Source organism: Canis aureus, chromosome 38 (assembly GCF_053574225.1).
Source record: "Canis aureus isolate CA01 chromosome 38, VMU_Caureus_v.1.0, whole genome shotgun sequence".
In the NCBI taxonomy this organism is placed as follows: domain Eukaryota; kingdom Metazoa; phylum Chordata; class Mammalia; order Carnivora; family Canidae; genus Canis; species Canis aureus.
This window is the reverse complement of record NC_135648.1, coordinates 15,177,689-15,196,963: the sequence shown is the minus strand read 5'-3', so window position 1 is coordinate 15,196,963 and position 19,275 is coordinate 15,177,689.

Below are 19,275 nucleotides of genomic sequence, written 5' to 3'. Positions count from 1 at the left end.
ATTTGTTCCACTTCAAGTGATCCTATTTTATTAAATGTCAATAAATGTCAATTGTGTTTACCAGTTGTTCAGGCTAAAAATGGCATAGTCATTATTTACTCCCATTATCCACACAAGTCATTTATTAGAAAATCCTCTTATCTATACCAGGGATCAGCACACTTTTTCTATAAAGGGCAAGATTGTAACTGTTGTAGTCTTTGTAGGCAATGTGATCATTCCTGCAACTAATGAGCTATGATGTCATAGTGCAAAAGAGACCATAGACAATAATACATGAAGGAATGATTGTAATTGGATTTAAATAAAATTTTATCTAGAACACTGACATTGGCCCTGATTTCAACCAAGGTCTATAGTTTGCAAATTCCTTTGACAAATTTTCAAATGTATCTTGAATGCATAAACCTCTTCTTAACTTATCTACCTCTATGCCCCCCATGTTTCAAAACAAGTACTACAGTGTTATCCCCTCTGGTCTCTGAACCCAACACACAAGTTCAGGTGCACTGGAAGATCTTTATGAAATTACATTTTGATTCAACTTTTTGGACAAGTGGAAAATTCTTGTTATTCACAAAGCAAAAAGGAGAAAAAGGTATGTGCAGTGGAATATCTCTGACTATATTTCATTCTTTATCTTAGAAGCAGATAACCAATGTTATTATTTTCCTGTGAGTTCTTCTAAAGATGTAGATAGATGGCAAAGATGAGCTACTTTTTAACAAATGATGGCATACATAGAAGTGATTTTATCTTTTCATTTGTTAATAAAAGTTATATAGTTTTCCATTTTGTTACATCATGATCATACTTATCATTTTGTTATGGCTATATTATAGTTCATGTCATTGGCATTAACCAGCTAATTGCTATTGATGAGATGCTTATTTAGGATGTTCTATAATCTTTTACAATGAAAAATAATATTACACTCAATAATTTTATACTTATTTATGTAAGGGCATAATATATGCCTTTATATATAGAACTTACACATATAATATTTATTCATTTATATAATATTATAAATATATGTATTTATAAACATAAATATATTCATTTATAAGTATAAAATTTATAAGTGTAAATATTAATTATAAGTATAAATATATATTTATATTAATAAATGTAAGTATAAATAATATACTATATGTGATATAATATATAACATAATTATATTTGATATTATAATTTTATATACACCACTTATTTAACTTTACATATCACTTGTATACTTTTATGCGTCTAACACTGTAAGGAAAAATAAATTCATTTTATCTTTGCTTTTTTTAAATTCCAGATTATATAGCTGTAGATGTAGAATTATAGAGAACTACAGATATATATTTCATTTTAATTTCTTTTTTTTATGTTAGAATGTAAGTTCTATGAGAATATGGACTTTGTTTAAATTGTTTTCTGTACATAGCCTCTGCTACAAAATAGGCCCTTGCTAATACTAATACAATGCTATTACGCTAATTTTTAAGTATAAATGGATAAATACATAATAATATATTTTGTTTTATAATAACATTTTTTTAAAAACAAATACTGAGAGTTTGCCTCTTAATTTGAGTTTTGGTTTTAAAGGTATTTGGAATCCACACAGTATTATGTTAATGAGAAAAGGAAAAGTTGTCATATTCTATTATTAATGAGACAGCAATGTGGTGTAATAAGTATAAATTCTGCATTTCTGCCAAATGATTTAGGTTAGTGAGTTTCCACCAATGTTTGAACAAAAATACTGGTAAGAAAATTTAGCTACCAGTCAGCACAAGTTCATAGGCAGTTGGATTTTTAAAAAAGGCGTAGCACAGCTGTTTATGGCAATTAAGTTTCAGCAAAATATTAATTGTGACATTAAATCAATGTTGGTAATTTGAATATTATTAATTTTATCATGTTTATGATTAATTTTTAAATTAGTTTTGGTTATATAGCTATATAAACATATAGAATTTATATCTAGGTCTTTAGTTTGAACTTCTTAAGTAATATTAAATAAATGATATGTCATGTGAAAAGTGCACAAAGTTACTCATAGGTATATATATAATTTTTTCCCATTAAAAGATGACTATATATTCCATTGGTTTGGCCAATACTGTCATACCTTTTCTCTTTGCATCATTTCTTTGTTAAACCAAAGGCAAAAGTACGTTTACCTTCAATGTATGTATCTTTGGAGTACTTTTCTGCAAATGCACTTCAAAATACCATAAAGATAACTGGGTTTTTCTGGTGATTTATTTAGTACCAAAACAAAAACAAAAAGAACAAAGAACAAAGAAAACCACACTCACAACTGTCTAAATTTTGAAAAATTTTTAAAAGATTTTATTTTAGGGCAGCCCCAGTGGCTCAGCGGTTTAGCGCTGCCTTCAGCCTAGGGTGTGATCCTGGAGATGCAGGATCAAGTCCCACATCAGGCTCCCTGCATGGAGCCTGCTTCTCCCTCTGCCTGTGTCTCTGCTTCTCTCTCTCCTCTCTGTGTATTCTCATGAATAAATAAATAAAATCTTTAAAAAAATTTTTTATTTTATTTATTCATGAGAGACAGAGAGAGAGGCAGAGACACAGGCAGAGGGAGAAGTAGGCTCCATGCAGGGAGCCTGACATGGGACTTGATCCCAGGTCTCCAGGATCATGCCCTGGGCCCAAGGCAAGCGCCAACCCACTGAGCCACCTGGACTGCCCTAAATTCTGATTTTTAAAGTCTATAATAATCGCTAATCTAAAAATATAATTGATACCTTCTCTATATACAAAATGGAAAAAGGTGATTATATAACTTTAAAGTCCATGGAAAACACCTGTTTTGTGCATAATTAAAATATATCTATATTTAATATAATAATTTGATATAAAATTAATATTTAAATTCTACATATAAATTTACTAAGGAAAGAGAATAAATACCATATTATTATTTCAAAGCTTATATCTCAAGTGAAAAAAACTAATAATAGTAGGCTGAGGTGTGTGTGTTCATGCATTAAAAATGTAAAATAACTTGAAAAAATAAAATGTCATTGAAACCCAGGTTATTATTATTAATATCAGTATTAAGGCAATTGCATGGAAGGAAAAATAGCAAGGTATTTAAATGTGTTGGACACTAATATAAAATACATAGCTTTTCACTATGTATAAAATCGGGCATTTAAACAGTGGAACCCCATAATAGCTGGTATTTATTTTTCTTGACTTTCATTTATTACTTGAATAATTAGAAGTGTAGGAGCTCAGAAAAATTTTCCATCCTCTCTACTGCTTATTTTCCTAATTTATAAAATGAGTGATAACTTGTCCTCTAAGAATTGTTATGAAGTTTAAATGGCTTAGTAAGGGCAAGGCCCTCAGAAAACTATTTGGTACCATGGAGTAGAAAGAATTCTGGAGCAGGAAAAGGGCAAACAATTTTCTAATATTTGTTAGAAAATATTAACATTTATAATTTAATGTGGACTTTCTTATATATTTAATGTGTAAGCTAAAAATATTCTATGCATCCATGTCTTATGAAATTGTATTTTCAAGTCCCTTTTAATTTTTTAAATGTTTTATTTATTTATTCGGGGAGGATCGGGGGAGAGGGGCACACAGACTCCCCACTGAGTAGGGAGTCCATCCCTACTCAGGGATCCATCCCAGGATTCCAGAATCTTGACCTGAGCTGAAGGCAGATGCTTAACCAACTGAGTCACCCAGGCGTCCCTCAAGTCCCTTTTTAATATTGCAAACAATGCAATTCATTTCACTATGGATTCAAGATAGTCCAATATCTATCCATTCCTGACATAGCAATATGAAAAAAATACAACAAAATATTATTCACCATTAAAGTAATGCTTACAACAAAGAATGTGCATGAGGGACTCCTGGGGGGTTCGGTGGATGAGCATGTGCTTTCAGCTCAGGGTGTGATCCTGGGGTCCTGGTTCAAGTCCCATATCATGCTTCCTGCATGGAGCCTGCTTCTACCTCTGCCTATGTCTCTGCCTCTCTCTCTCTCTCTGTATCTCTCATGAATAAATAAATAAAATCTAAAAAAAAAAGAAAGTTTTGGGAAGCCAGCAAAATGGCCTATTATTCCCCAGAAATAGCTGCTGCAATACAGGCGGCCAGATGGGAGGTTCATAGCAGCTTCCAGCAGAGCTCAAGAGCACCTCTAGTGTGAGTGCTTCAGTTTCAGGTTGATATCATCATTGCCATTGTTTTATAAGACACTAAAATGATAATGAATCATTCATGAAAATATGACTTCGTTGCCTGTTTGGGTTATTGCTAAATTACCATCCCATGTACTTATCATTGAGTTTTATTTTTACATAGTACTGAAAAGTAATCAAGAAATATGACAGGTTTTGATCCAGAGCACGTTATGTATAATATGGTATTATTAGCGCAAAAGTATTTAACATCTAAATAAAGATCATGAAACAAAGTTTTCCCTTTAACAGGGAAAAATGTGTCTATTGCTAAATCATCATTGACTCTTGAAAGGTATGAATAGTTTACAAATAAATTAAAACATCAAAAAATAGCCAAATCATTTTAGCTTCCTTTTTTAAAAAGATTTTTATTTATTTATTCATTAGAGACACACACAGAGAGAGGCAGAGACATAGGCAGAGGGAGAAGCAAACTTCCCACAGGGAGCCTGATGAGGGACTCAATCTCAGGACCTTGGTATCACGATCTGAGCCAAAGGCAGATGCTCAACCACTGAGCCACCCAGGTTTCCCATAGCTCCTTTTTATCAATGACTTGTTCTTGGAGATACATATATAACATAACTAAAATAATCCTTAAAATTTAATAAAATCCTAAAATATATTGTTGAGAGCCCCAAAGGATGGATGTAACTGACATAACAAAAGGTTGAGGCTGGTTTTGTGTCAAGTCACACACTATCTGTAGAACCTGCTTATGAACAGATCTGTTCTTTTTTTTTTTTAATTTTTATTTATTCATGATAGGCACACAGTGAGAGAGAGAGAGGCAGAGACACAGGCAGAGGGAGAAGCAGGCTCCATGCACCAGGAGCCTGACGTGGGATTCGATCCTGGATCTCCAGGATTGCGCCCTGGGCCAAAGGCAGGCGCCAAACCGCTGCGCCACCCAGGGATCCCCAGATCTGTTCTTAATTTCATTTTCAAAATAGACCTGTAGTGTACTTTGCTTAAATTAAAATCTTGCTTTGTTTAAATCAGCCTAAAACCTCACCATTTCCCCACATCCTGTGTTACCTCATATTTTACTCTATTCAATGAGAAACTATATTTTTTAAATGAATGAAATCAGCTTTTTCCTTTGCAGATTTCAGTGAAATATGAGGTTTTCCACTAAGATTTCCTGAATAATCTTGCTCAGTGCATTCATTGGAATCAAGAGACTTGAAAATATAACATGCACTTTCTGAGGCCTTCCTAATCACAACCCAACCATCCTTTCATCTCCATCACTGATGTATGAATGTCAACATGGGAATGAATTTGAGATCTCAGAAAAGGTCTGTCAAGCTCAGAGCAACTGCATCTGGCTAAATCATTATCCTGAAATTTTGTGGTCTTTAGGTCTGGAGGTGTTTTTTTTTTTTTTTTAATTTTTGTACTTTTGTGTACATTGCTTGACTCTTAAGCCTTTCAGAATTCTAATTTGAAAGAGTGTTGTGATAAAATTTCTCTTCCTTGGTGAAGTACTGTCTTTCCACACTATTGTTTTCTCTCACTAACAAAAGTGAAAGTTTGAGAATCGCTTGCCCTGTTTTCTGTTTTTGTGTATGTATATGTGTATTTTTACCCTATCCTAAATGTGATAAGGGATTTTTCTGAGTGGAACTGTGACAGGATATTGATCTGGACAATATTTAATGGCTTCCCCTGAGATCTGGCCAAAAAGGATGAAGAGAGGAACTGAAAGCAAATTCCGTACTTGCCTGAAGACCTTATTTGCACTTATATAGAAATCCATTTGTAAATCCTGCCCTTCTTGAAGGATATGAAGCATATGTACCCAGGAAACTACAAGAGTGGTCAAAGACTGCTTCGTCCTGAATCTCTCCCACTTGGCAGACCCTCTAGGTACAGATCCCTTCTGGATTGCGGAATACACTCTTTAAGTGATAAGATCTAATTCAAACCCTGCTCTGTGTAAATAGAGTTGCAATTCCTCTCCCTTGCCCCTTGCCAACCTAAATAACCTCTCATCTTTGTTCACTGAGAACTGAATTTCTATATTTACAAGCACTTCTACCCTAGTCAAGAAAAAAATATCAACACATTTTAAATAAATTCAGCTTTTTAAAATATGTATTAGTGATTTGAGATTTCTTTCCACATTATTTATGTGCAACATCCATTTGGTGCTATTTCTCATTGATATGGAAAGAAAAAGAGCGTAAACTGACAGTAGCATAGGAGTAGAATTTGCTTCATCAGCTGCCCATCTCAGATACATTGAATTGTCCTATCCCAGCCATGGCATAGTAAGGAAGCTGCTCTTCACCCTCTACCACCTTCTGAATGAAGGCAGAGGGATGTCCCACTTGGTAACTAAAGGATTTGACAAATGACAGTTCCAAGCCCCAAAGATATCTGGGGTAATTTGATGATTGTCAGAAAAAGTCACCCCAGAACAGAGACAAGGAAATACTTTTCTCATGAAATATGTGCAAAAAATCAGTTCTGGCTCAAAGTGTTAACCTGGCATTTTTTATTTACCATGGTCCTGGCAGCTTATATTGAACTCTTCAGAGGGGAATCTTTTCTAATCTATAGGACTTGGTTCTTTCTAGACTCAAACTGATGAATGGATGTGGGTCCTCTCAGAGAAAAGAACTCTGCCTCTGGATCCCCAGACTCTCTTTCCTTCCTCATTTTACCTGAGCATCCTCCTTTTGCTTTATGTTCTCAAGAGACAAGACCCCTTATTTCACTTCCTTTGTGAGTTGAGACTTAAGTCACCCATCAGAAAGACCTAAATTGGCCCTTCCAATGACAATTCCATCCTTAGATACACAAAACATTATCTAGAATTCCTGAGTATGTGAAAATGTTTCTCTTTAAAATTATACACTTCCTTCTAGATAAATCACTCACATAGACTGATTAAAGAATTCCTGGCAAAAGCAACCAAAAGTTAAGACCATAGTTGTGCTTCTGTGCCATTGGGGCCCACATTTTTCTAATCCACACTTCATGTGCACAATGATCCTTCTTGCGTATCAGCCTCTACTCAGTACTTTAGAATACACTATTTGATAGCTTTTAAAAGCTTCTGTAAAGTGCTAACTTTATAAAGTGCTTCCTTTCTTGAAATAAAAAAAAGTCCTCATTCATACACGTGAATGAAAAATACTTATTGAAACTGTCAGTTATTCTGAATTTTTCAAAACACTTGAATTGCTTTATGTTTCAAATGAGATAAAGACATTTACAAAATCCTTTTCCAAAGTGGATTTCTACAAACAAATTACCAGTGTGGGTTTTTAGGAATGCTTTTGTGAGTTCAATTTAAATGAGAGAATCAGAAAGAGAAAGGTCAATGAGTCATACAATGAACTACCACTGAAAATTATAATTTAATTAAGGCATATAAGATTCTTTTATGAAATAGCCCTTTTCCTTTTAAACATAAGAATTAAAAAAACATAGATTTAATGTTTGCTCAATGAGATTAGTAGATGAGTAAAACTCATTAAACAGGTCTATAAATGTGAGGGTGTTTCGTTGAGTTTTTTATTTTTCCTTTAATATTATTTCTGATAATAAATAAATCAACTTATTTCAGAGTAAATATTAATAAAAGTTACATAAAAGATATGCTCATTTTAATTTTTGGCTTACACAGTGTAGCTGTGTAGCCAGATGATATTGTACATTGTGATCTATGCAGAGTATAAGAAAATTTTGCTCTTGTTTTGGATTTCCCTGAAATTTGGATATAATAATCGACTTCTATTACTGTAAGTGACCATTAAAGAGGTGTTTATGGAAATCCAGAGGACAGAAGCTACTTGCAAGTTACATGTACGGCATGATAATTAATATCAATATCTCATCGCCTGTTTTCTGAAAGTTCCAATGTCTATTTTCTGTGACTGTATGTGAATATGCTTATAAATATATATAAATATGTGAATATGAATAATATATATGCAGATATGATAAATGCATATGTCTATGTAACTGAATTTTCTTTGAGACTGGGAAGACTGATTGCCTGTTTCCAGGATATATTAATACTGACAGGTTGACCTCATCATGGAGACTCAATTTTTCCTTATGGTCCGCACATTCCTTTTCTCTGTCAGCTGCTCCTGTCAGCCTCTACTCCTGAAGCTACTCTTCAATTCTTGAAAATTTTCCATTGTGCCTTTAGGGATTCACGGTTGGTCATCAGCAAATATATTATATTCTAAATCTCTTCTTTGAACCTGCCCCTTACCTTCTTGGTAGAAATGAAACTTGGATCTCCTTTAGGACACTATTCCTCTTCTGTAGTTCCTCAGTGATGGCTGCTTTCTTTTATACATTGTACAAATTAAAGGTCCTGAAGGTAGGCTCACAACACTTATGCTCTCCATCATTGTGTACAGAATATTCTTCATCTCTATGCACTGAATTACCCCGGTCCTAAACTTCATGAAACCAGATTATACCACTCAGTATCCATCCCTTTTGCTGTCATCTACACAGGAATACATAACTGAAAAATTCTGGGTGCTCCTGGCATGGCTCTCATCCCTCCTCTCCTTCTTCTCATGCTGTCAATCTTATCACTACCATCTCTTGGATCATTACCTATCATTCATAGGTGATTTTTGCACCTGGCTAACTATCGTGTAGGCTAACATTAATATTGCCTTAATTTCTGATTATTTAAAGATCAATGTATCTAATTTACCTAATAACTTTGCTACTCAGTCTCTTGACCTCTATCCTTCCAATAATCATAGTCTTCACTCTACTTCAGCTATTCATTTCCACAGATGATCCCATACTTTGTTATTATCAACATCCTCAATATTGATAATCTAAATTTCTGCTTTGCAGTGATAACTTCTTACCTTATCTTTTCCAGTTTAACTTTCCATCTTTTAGTTCCACCCAACTGTAGCCATTTATCAATTGCACCATAACTTCTTCCAGTTATTTAAATTTGCTATTTAAATTCCGTGCTCTCAATGGGTCTTTCTTTGGGTACCTATACAGAATTGCAACTTTCTACTAGTCTGGAGCTTCACATCCCTCATCTCAGCTCTGTATTCAGTCATAACATCAATGGTTGCTGTATTATAAAACTGAGGATACCTAAACTTCAAAGCGCTTGTTGGCATTTTAAGTCCTCTTTTGCATAGATTCTTCCAAGTCCTTCTTATTTTGTGTTTATGATTTTTATTATTTCTCTTAGAAGGGCCATCAAATTATATGTGATATGTATGTAAATATACAGATATACAGAGGCTTAAAAAGACTACACAAAAAGTGAATCTTCTCTTGCTTAAAACTCATTAACCATTTATGTATATCACTTATTTTTGTTGTTGTTCACACATATTTCTGTCTTTTCCTTGAGTAGAATGTAAGCTTCATGAGGGCAAGTATTTTCATCTGTTTTGGCCACTGCTATATCCCTAGTCCCCAAAAGAATAACTAGAATATAGTAAATGTTTGCTAGGTTAATTATTTTATTTTTCCTTTTTGCCTCTATTATAAATGTTATTAGTTTATTTATTAAGACACAAGTATAATTCTGCTCAACTGAGAAGCCAAAAAGGAGACAAATGCTAAGTTCTCAAGTTGACAGAGTAGGAAAATTGTAGGGTATAAGTTATAGAATGTAAGTAGTGTATGGAACACATCTCTCAAGAACAGAGAACTAAAAGATACAGCTGCTCTAAGGAGAGGAGAAAAAATTATTTATGCTTAAAAAATGCAAAGTGAATGTGTAGTACAGTTGACTCTCCTCAGTGCAAAGGCAAAGTAGCAATCTAAGCATGGTTGCTTGGCAACGAAGCTAAGGAATCCATATAAGTGAAGAAAGTTCAAGGCAGTTTCACAGAGGGCAAAATTGTACTTCATTCAGAGTCAATTCTAATTAGGCAAAGTAGTATAATATAAAAATGTTGTATATTTTACCATAGTTCCTGAAGATAGTACATGTACATTAGCATAGTTTGTACAAAAGGTGAGAATACAGATGTCTTTTTTTAAAGTTTTACTGAGTGACATCAGTAGGAGAATACATGAAACAATCAATATGCATCTCTCTGAGCTCCAAGTTTTTACAGTTTTTGAGGGTGTCAAATTAACAATGACATAATAAGAACTTTCTCCCCAAATTTTACCCCACTTATTTAAAATCAAGTGCTCCTTCAGTTGATTGAAGAAGCTGAAGGTTCATATGCCTTTGCTCGAGCTTCAAAGGACATTTGAGAGTGAGTTTTAAGGCTCCGACTGCAAGATGTATTATTCATAAAGAGAGAAATCATCTAGCGATTAGAAAGAAAGAAAACTTAATAAATGTCCACTATAACATATGTATCTGCTAAAATGTCTTAAAAAATCACTTCTCTAGTCTACTGTATATATCTGGTTATGGAAACCATGGGGAGAGTGATTTCAAATAATTTACCAATTTGTGAGTTTCCTAGAGTAAGGTCAGAGCTTTTATTAGCCATTAGAATATGGGAACATTTTGGACATGCAGAAATGCAAGGTAGAAGGGAATTTAGGTTAAGAGAGCAACAGGAGGAAAACCTCAAATACAATGTGATGCTAGGAAAACTGAATAAATTACTTTGGTCAGGGTAAATGTGTGTGAAAAGATATACTGAAAAATATGTCTGAAGATGCAGGTTGTCATGAGAACAAAGAAGGATTATGATGATAGTCTAGTCTACAGAGTTTGCATTTGATGCCATAGGCTGAGAGAAAGTAATAAGAACATTTGAACAAGGATGTTAAATGGTAAAATCTGTGCTTCAAAAAGATAAGCCTGTCAGATGAATAAATGCTAAACTGGAAATCAGAGAGTGAAGGAAAAGAGATCATTAGGGAACTATAATAAGACTCAGTAAGAGTAATGAATCCAGGATGAAAAAGATGGAAATGGGTATAAAGAGAAATTATCCCCTCGGTGCTTGGCACAGGCAAATTTCTTCTTGTCTCCTCACCCTGGAATGATCTTTACGTGTCTGGGTCCTTCTCAGCACTTTTGTTTTATTTCAAATGTCATCTTAAAAAGACCTTCCCTGACAAACTGCCTTCACGACTCACTTCATGGTCCTTTTTGACTGACTTCATAGTTACTACCTTTTTCTGAAATTCCTTTGCTTATTTTGGTTTTATCCATTTACTGTCTTTCTCTCCTGAAACCACTCACTAGAACACAAGTACCAAAGAACAAGGGTGCTATTCTCTTTAGTTCACTTCAGATCCACCATGTGTTGAAGAGACCCTGGGACATTCCAGGCACTCAGCAAACACATGCTGAGAAATAAATGAAAGAATGAATAGCAAGCACTCAGTAGATAATTGGTGAATAAAAGGGCACATGGCTGGGATGAATAAAGTCTCTGGAGCTCATGGAGCTCAGATTATAATAAATTATTTATGATATATTCAGCAAAAAGGAATTGTCATCACAGTTTTAAAAGATCAATCTCTTACATGTTTGTCTTATTGATGCTGTATTGTGTTTGTTGTTTAACCCTAACTTAAGGTTTTAGAATTTCAAATGGATTTTATGAAACATTTGGACCATACTGCTTAATGATGGGACATGTAGTTTCACCTGGTTCATACAGTCACCAGCTCTGTATCTATCTAAATCACTTAATGTGTTTTAAGACCCAGTTTCCTTATTTATAGAATAAGAATACTATTTTTAAGTATTTAGCATACATCACTTTTTAAGGATTAAATGAGCAAGTTCGTGGAAAATGCTGACTGCAGTGACTGGAATATATCTAATAGATGATGAAAACTAGCTATTATTGGAGCATCTGGCTGGCTCAGCTAGAAGAGCCTCAGACTCTTGATCTCTTGGGATCTTGAGTTTGAGCCCCATGTTGCCTGTAGAGATTACTTACAAAAATAAATAAACATTAAAAAAAAACTTTCTAGTAATATGAAAAACCACAAGAACCATTGTACAGGGGGCCCAGACTCAGGAGTGACACTGACCAGTTAGGAGTTTAGAGATTCATCAGTTGCATGTAACACTCAGTTATATCATATACCCTCCTGAATGCCCATCACCCAGTTACCCCAAACCCCCATCCACCACCCCTCCAGTGACCCTCAGTTTTTTCCCCTAAAGTTAATAGTTTCTTATGGTTTTAATAAAAAAAAAAAAAAAAAGAAAGGTCAGTGTTTTTTGTTTGTTTTTCACTGTTTCCCAAGTGCCTTTAACTCAAAATAATCCAAGTAGCATATTTTGAGGTAGTATATTCTGTAATTATCTTTTTTCTTTTTGAAAATAGTCATTCCAATTGGTGTGGCAGGATATATCCTTGAAGTTTTGATTTGTATTTTTCTGATAATTACTGACATTAAACACCTTTGTATATACCTGTTGGCCATTTGTATGTTTTCCTTGTCATTTTTTAAATTATTTGTTTCCTTGCAATGAGTCTTGGAAGTTCCTCAAATACCTTGGAAATTAATCTCTTATGAAATACATAGTTTGTGAGTCTTTTTTCCCATTCCATAGGTTGCCTTTCACTTTGTGATTTTGTGATGATTGTGGGTTTGTTTTTTCTTTCTTTCTTTTTTTTTTTTTTTTTTTTTGCTCAGAAGCTTCTTAGTTTGATGCAATCCTACTTGTCTATTTTTGCTTTTATATCCTATACTTTTGGTGTCGTACCCCCCCAAATCACTGCCCAGACCAGTGTCAAGAAGTTTCTTGCCTATATTTTCTTCTAGTAGCTTTATAATTTTGGTTCTTAAATGTAAATCTTCAATCCACTTTGACTTGAGGTTTTTTTTTTTTTTAAGATTTTATTTATTTATTCAAGAGACACAGAGAGAGAGAGAGAGAGAGAGACAGAGACACTGGCAGAGGGAGAAGCAGGCTCCATGCAGGGAGCCTGCTTCCCAAGTGTCCAGGTCTCCAGGATCCCAGGTCTCCAGGATTGCACCCTGGGCTGAAGGTGACCCTAAGCCGCTGAGCCACTCAGGCTACCCTTGAGTTGAGTTTTGTATGTGATGTGAGATGAGAACTTAAATTCATCCCCCCACCACCCCCGCTGTGTGTTCTTGGAGGCCTTGTAACACTTTAGTTAATTGGTTTATTTCTGAATCTTTTTTCTATTTTAATCATGGTTTATATGTCTGTGTTTATGCCAGTGCCACACTCTATTGATTCCTATAGATTTGGAACATATTTTGAAATCAAGAAATGTGTTGTTGCCAGCTTTGTTCTTTTTTCTCAATATCTACATTAATAAAATCATGATAAGTCAGAAAGATGTCCTAGAAATAGTAGTCAGTCGATCCAAGAATACTCGATACCGTCTAGAACAATAATTATCATTTAAACCTCCCTACAGACTTGTATTTCCAAGACACACACAAATTATTCCAAAAGATATGTGAGTGATAATGAATAGAGCCTCTCACTCTTACGTACCATGTTTTATTTAGTAATTTAATGTTTGAGTTCCAACCTTTACTACAGGACCAGGCATTAAGGTTGAATTTCTTCACCGAATATGTATCTATGTTGATTGTGTAAATTTAGTACACTGACACAGGTTAAAAAATATTTCAAAGTCAATACATAGGTATCAATACTTAACAATAAAACCACAATGAAATGTCCCCACCTACCTACTACAATGAATGAAATTTAAAAAGATTGGCTGCATTCCAAAGTAATTATTCAAATAACAACCCGATCAGAAATGTTAAAGAACTTCTTTACATTCTCACCAAGACGTGATGTAAAGTGATTTGTTAAATGTCATGAATTTCATGAATGTAGGGCAGTATCTTGTTTTAATTTATATTCTCCTTATTATTAATCTGATTTTTTAGGTTAATGGAAACATGTGATATCCACTTCTATAAATCTCATGTTTATGTCCATTTATCTATTAGAGTATTGAGATTTTTTTATGACTCATATAATTGCTTACATATTTTTAAAATTATTTTTCTGTTAGTTATATATGTTGTGGAGATACTCTTGATCTGGAAAATGTCATTTCTTTCTTTTTTTTTTTTTTGAAAATGTCATTTCAACTTATTTATGGAAACAGAATATTGCTATAAAGTAATATTTGTGATTATTGTATCTTATTTAAGAAACAAATTATAATTTTATATTATCAAATAGGTTTTCACATATTTTTCCATAAGCTTTTCTGTTTCTCTACTTGGCTACCCCATATCAACATCACACACTTTTGATGGAGACTTTCTATCTGGTACATGTCATTGGTGTTATCTTAGAACAGTGATTTCCAAAATGAGGTTTCCAACACAACAACATCAGCATTGCCTTGAAACTTGTAAGAAATTCAAATTCTCATGCCTTTGTCCACAGACTGAATCAGAAACCCTGGAAAAAAGGCTGCAAAACTTATATTTTAACAACAGTTTAAAGTGATTTTAAAGCATGCTAAAGTTTGAGAAGGATTTTATTAGAATCCTACAACCATGAAATCAGGCAAAGCCAAGTGAAAATCTCAGAGTGTCATAAGATTTTATGGCTTTAACAGGTGAGAAAAGAGGGATAAAGGTTTTTTTCATCAAGGGTAAAAAGTTTTTGAGCTAGGAGAGAAGATTTGAACTAGCTAAAGGTCCAAGGAAATGCAAATTCAATTAAATAATATAGCCCAGGGCTAGTAGGAGAAAAAATAGTACATATATGACAAAAGCATTAATGTTTTTTGATTAAGAAATTTGTGCCACTATGGCATTTTATAGGCATGTAATATTTATGATACTCTGGCTATCTTAAATTGGGATTTCTAGGAAACAAAGACTGAGACAAAGTCAGAAAATTGCACTGGGCAGTGGATTACAATTTTAGAACAGAAATAAGGGAAAGGAGGAGTGAGACAGGGGAAGAGAAGATACAAGGAAATGCTGATTGCTCAGACTTGTCACATGAAATTGTATGGAACTACTGTGTGTCCAACCAGCCTATCTAGGGATAGAGAGGGAAATGAACTTAACCTCAGGGTCCTGTTCCCCATTACCCAAAATATATTCCCATTGGCCAGAGAGCAAAGCAAGCATACACATCTGAGCTGATCCAAAAATCCAGTAGACAGGGCTATTAGAGAGTATCTGAATCAGTCTTGTGATTTAAAAAATGCAACCATTTGAGTAACTGCTTTGTATTTGTGACTCAAGTTGAAACAGCTTATTTACTCTTTTGAAACAGTCAAGCAAATTGAAGAATTGCCATATTTCCCTTTAATATAGTGCACTTAAAATTATTTAATAAATGCTTACAGAAACTGCAAATGGAACTAAACGTGAATCACAGGCTAATAAAAAATACCATCAAAATTTGTTAGGCTCAAAAATAGAATAAGATTCATAGGTTGAACGAAATTTAAAGAAGCCCTAAGTTTGGAATATATTACTGTGTTAAATTGAGTATCAATAATTAGTAATTATACTTTAATAATATGTTTGCATAAAAAAGTCTATCTCCAGTACAAAAAAAAAAAGCGGGGGGGAATGTCCCAAGGATCTAAAATGTGACTTTGTATGTAGAATTCTGTCTAGAAATGCTAAAATTTAGCTTGTCTATCAAAAACAATATATTTAAATGATTAAAAATTTATCAAAATGGAGTAATGTTCTCTTCAGATTAAACATTGATTGCAAAAGCCAGAGGGAAGAGAAATTGTTGGCATTTGAAATTAATCATCCTGCTCAAACAAGAGAAACTGAATAGCACAGAAATTTAAATAGCTGTAAATATTTGTAAGTCTGTTCTAAACATATGTGAGGCAATCTTTATTTTACAGATTAAAGATAGCCTCCCTCAAAATTGAGTTAGAACTTGGGGTCCTGCAATCCATAAAAATGTGAGCTTATTGATTTGGAAACAGGGTTCACAAAGCTCAGGAGATCAAGATTAGGCAATGATTCTACTCTTTTAGTATATTATACACATTAAACACACATATATTCATGCATTTTGTTTTTCTAAGAGCTTTTTATTCCACATAAAGATATTTTTATTTTTTTATTTTTAAAAAAATTTTATGTAAATTCAATTAGCCAACTTATAGTACATCATTAGTTTCATACGTAGAGTTCAATAATTCATCAGTTGCATATAACACCCAGCACTTATCACATCATATGCTCTCCTTAATGTGCATCACCCAGTTACTCCATCCTCCTCACCCACCTCCTCCTCCAGCAACCCTCAACCTTCACTTTGTTCCCTGTAGTTAAGAGTCTTTCATGGTTTGTCTCTCTCTCTGATGACTTCCCATTCAATTTTTCTTCCCTTCCCCTATGATCCTTATATTCCACAAATGTGTGAAACCATATTATAAATGTCTTTCTCTGATTGACTTATTTCACTCAGCATAATACCCTCTAGTTCCATCCACATTGATGTAAACAGTAAATATTCATCCTTTCTGTAATATCCCGTTACATAATGGAGTAATATTCCATTGTATATATATTACTTCTCTATCTATTCACCTGTTGATGGACATCTCTGCTCTTTCCAGAGTTTGGCTGTTGTGGACAATCTTGCTATAACCATTAGGGTGTAGATGCTCCTTTGGAATACATCTGTATCTTCGGGGTAGATAGTAGTGCAATTACTGGGTCATTGGGTAGCTCTACTTTTAACTTCTTGAGGAACTTTATATTGTTTTCCAGAGTGGCAGATAATGAGATTTTTTAAATTAAATACCTTTTGAATATTAAAATTCCATTATGTAATAAATACCTATCAAATATTAAGTCTATTATGTAATGAATTAAATACCTTTTATTTTATTTTATTTTATTTTATTTTTTAATTTATTTATTTATTTTTTTTTAATTAAATACCTTTTAAAGGGCAGCCCGGGTGGCTCAGCGGTTTAGCGCCATCTTCAGCCTAGGGCCTGGTTCTGTAGTCCCAGGATGGAGTCCCATATCAGGCTCCCTGCATGGAGCCCGCTTCTCCCTCTGCCTGTGTTTCTGCCTCTCTCTCTCTCTCTCTCTGTCTCTCATGAATAAATAATCTTTTCAAAAAAATACCTTTTAAATATTAAAAGTTTTGAATATTAAAAGTTAAAAGTTATATATATAATACAAAAGGAATTATGTGAATACATATAAATTACATATATATATAGTACAAAAGGAATTGAATATACTTACATTAAGATTTAAAGTTAGTAAATGGGAAGTAGCCTTACTCAAAGACTCCTAAATAGTGAATGGTAATATTCACTACATTTACAAATAGAAACTTAAGATTTGTATGTTGAATGAAATAATTTTTTTTTAAGGTTTTATTTATTTATTCATTAGAGACACAGAAAGAGTCAGAGACACAGGCAGAGGGGGAAGCAGCCTCCATGCAGGTAGTTTGATGTGGGGCTTGATCCTGAAACTCCAGGATCACACCCTGAACCGAAGGCAGACATTCAACTGCTGAATCACACAGGCGTCCCAAGAATTTAAAGTTTTAAATTTGTAACTTCCTTATATTAATTAAGGAAAAACTAAGTATTTTACCATCAATATATAAACATAATATGGTGTTTCTGTTTGAAAGGGAAAAAACAAAACAAAACAATTCTTGATACCATTTAAATTCTTCAACTCCCATCCAACTTCTCTGCTTCCCTTATAAAAGGTTTTCACACAAAAAAAGTTTGCATTCAAAGTCTCCATCTCCTCAAGACTAAACTCATCTCAATACTTAGGAAACAAGTTAAAGTTTTTGCAAGATCAATGATGCTGCTACTAAGAATTCTAATACACATGTTTCTTTAGTCAAGTTTAAAGTTTTAGGATAAAGTTAAATGGATCTAGTTTGGATTGTGAAAGCCATGCTTTGTCTAGAGTGGGGCATGGTAAGCACCTTGAGTGCCTGCTTCTAAGACTGGTTATTTAAAATGCTAAATTGGGGGACCTGGGTGGCTCAATTGGTTAAGGGCCTGCCTTTGACTCAAGTCATGATACCAAGTGTCCTGGGATCGAGTCCTGGGCTTGACTCCCAGATCTATGGTGAACCTACTTCTCCCTCTGCCCCTCCCCTTACTCATTCTCCACCCCCACACAATCAATCAATCAATTAATTAATTAAAAGATTTAAATGAAAGATGATCTTCAAATGAAACTCAGGATGCTGTCTTTCAAAGAAGGTGGAACAACGCACATTAGAAAAAAAACAAAAAACACTGTACTTGACCACCACTTCTTTAACCAGTCTTTTTATTTATTTGTTTGTCTGTTTATTATGATTTTGCTTTCCCATTACCTTAGTGGTTACCATCAGTTTATTCTGCTGTTGATTTTCCTTTCCCACCAATATACCACGTAGTCACATGCCTCAAGGTTGGTCCCCTCATTGAAGCATCCTCTCTTGGGAAATAAATGTTTAGACTAGCAAAGGGCAAAATTGTAGAAAATATTTACCAAGGACAATTTTGAAAGGAGCCACACTTTATATTTTTATAAGATTTTATTTATTTATTCATGACAGACACACACAGAAAGAGAGGAAGAGACATAGGCAGAGAGAGAAGCAGGCTCCCCATAGGGAGCCCGATGTGGGGCTGGATCCTGGGACTGGGATCACACCCTGAGCCAAAGGCAGACACTCCACCGCTGAGACAACCAGGTGTCCCAGGAGCCACATATTAATTCCTATACCTGTTAATCCTGCTATGGAAGAAATTGTACCACACATTTTTCATCAATTTAGAACAAATGCCTTGCCCCAGAGGCCATTACTCCAGCCACAAAAAGTATTGTCACCTAGCTGGCACTAACCTTCAAAAGCCAAGTTCAAGCCTTCAAATGCCCAGTCCATTCTTCTCTTAGGCCAAAGCTGGAAAATGTAGTAAAACCACTGACTTCCATGATCATGAGTCTACTGTCATACATCATTTGCATTTACTAGGAAACTCATAGTCAGACACAATTCTACATGCAATGATATAATGGTGAGTAAAGTTATTAACAAGATCACAGAGGCTGATGTTTGCAGGACCACAGCTGCTAGGTAGGGCAGATCTGTATTCTGGTGAAATCAAAGCACTGCTGATTA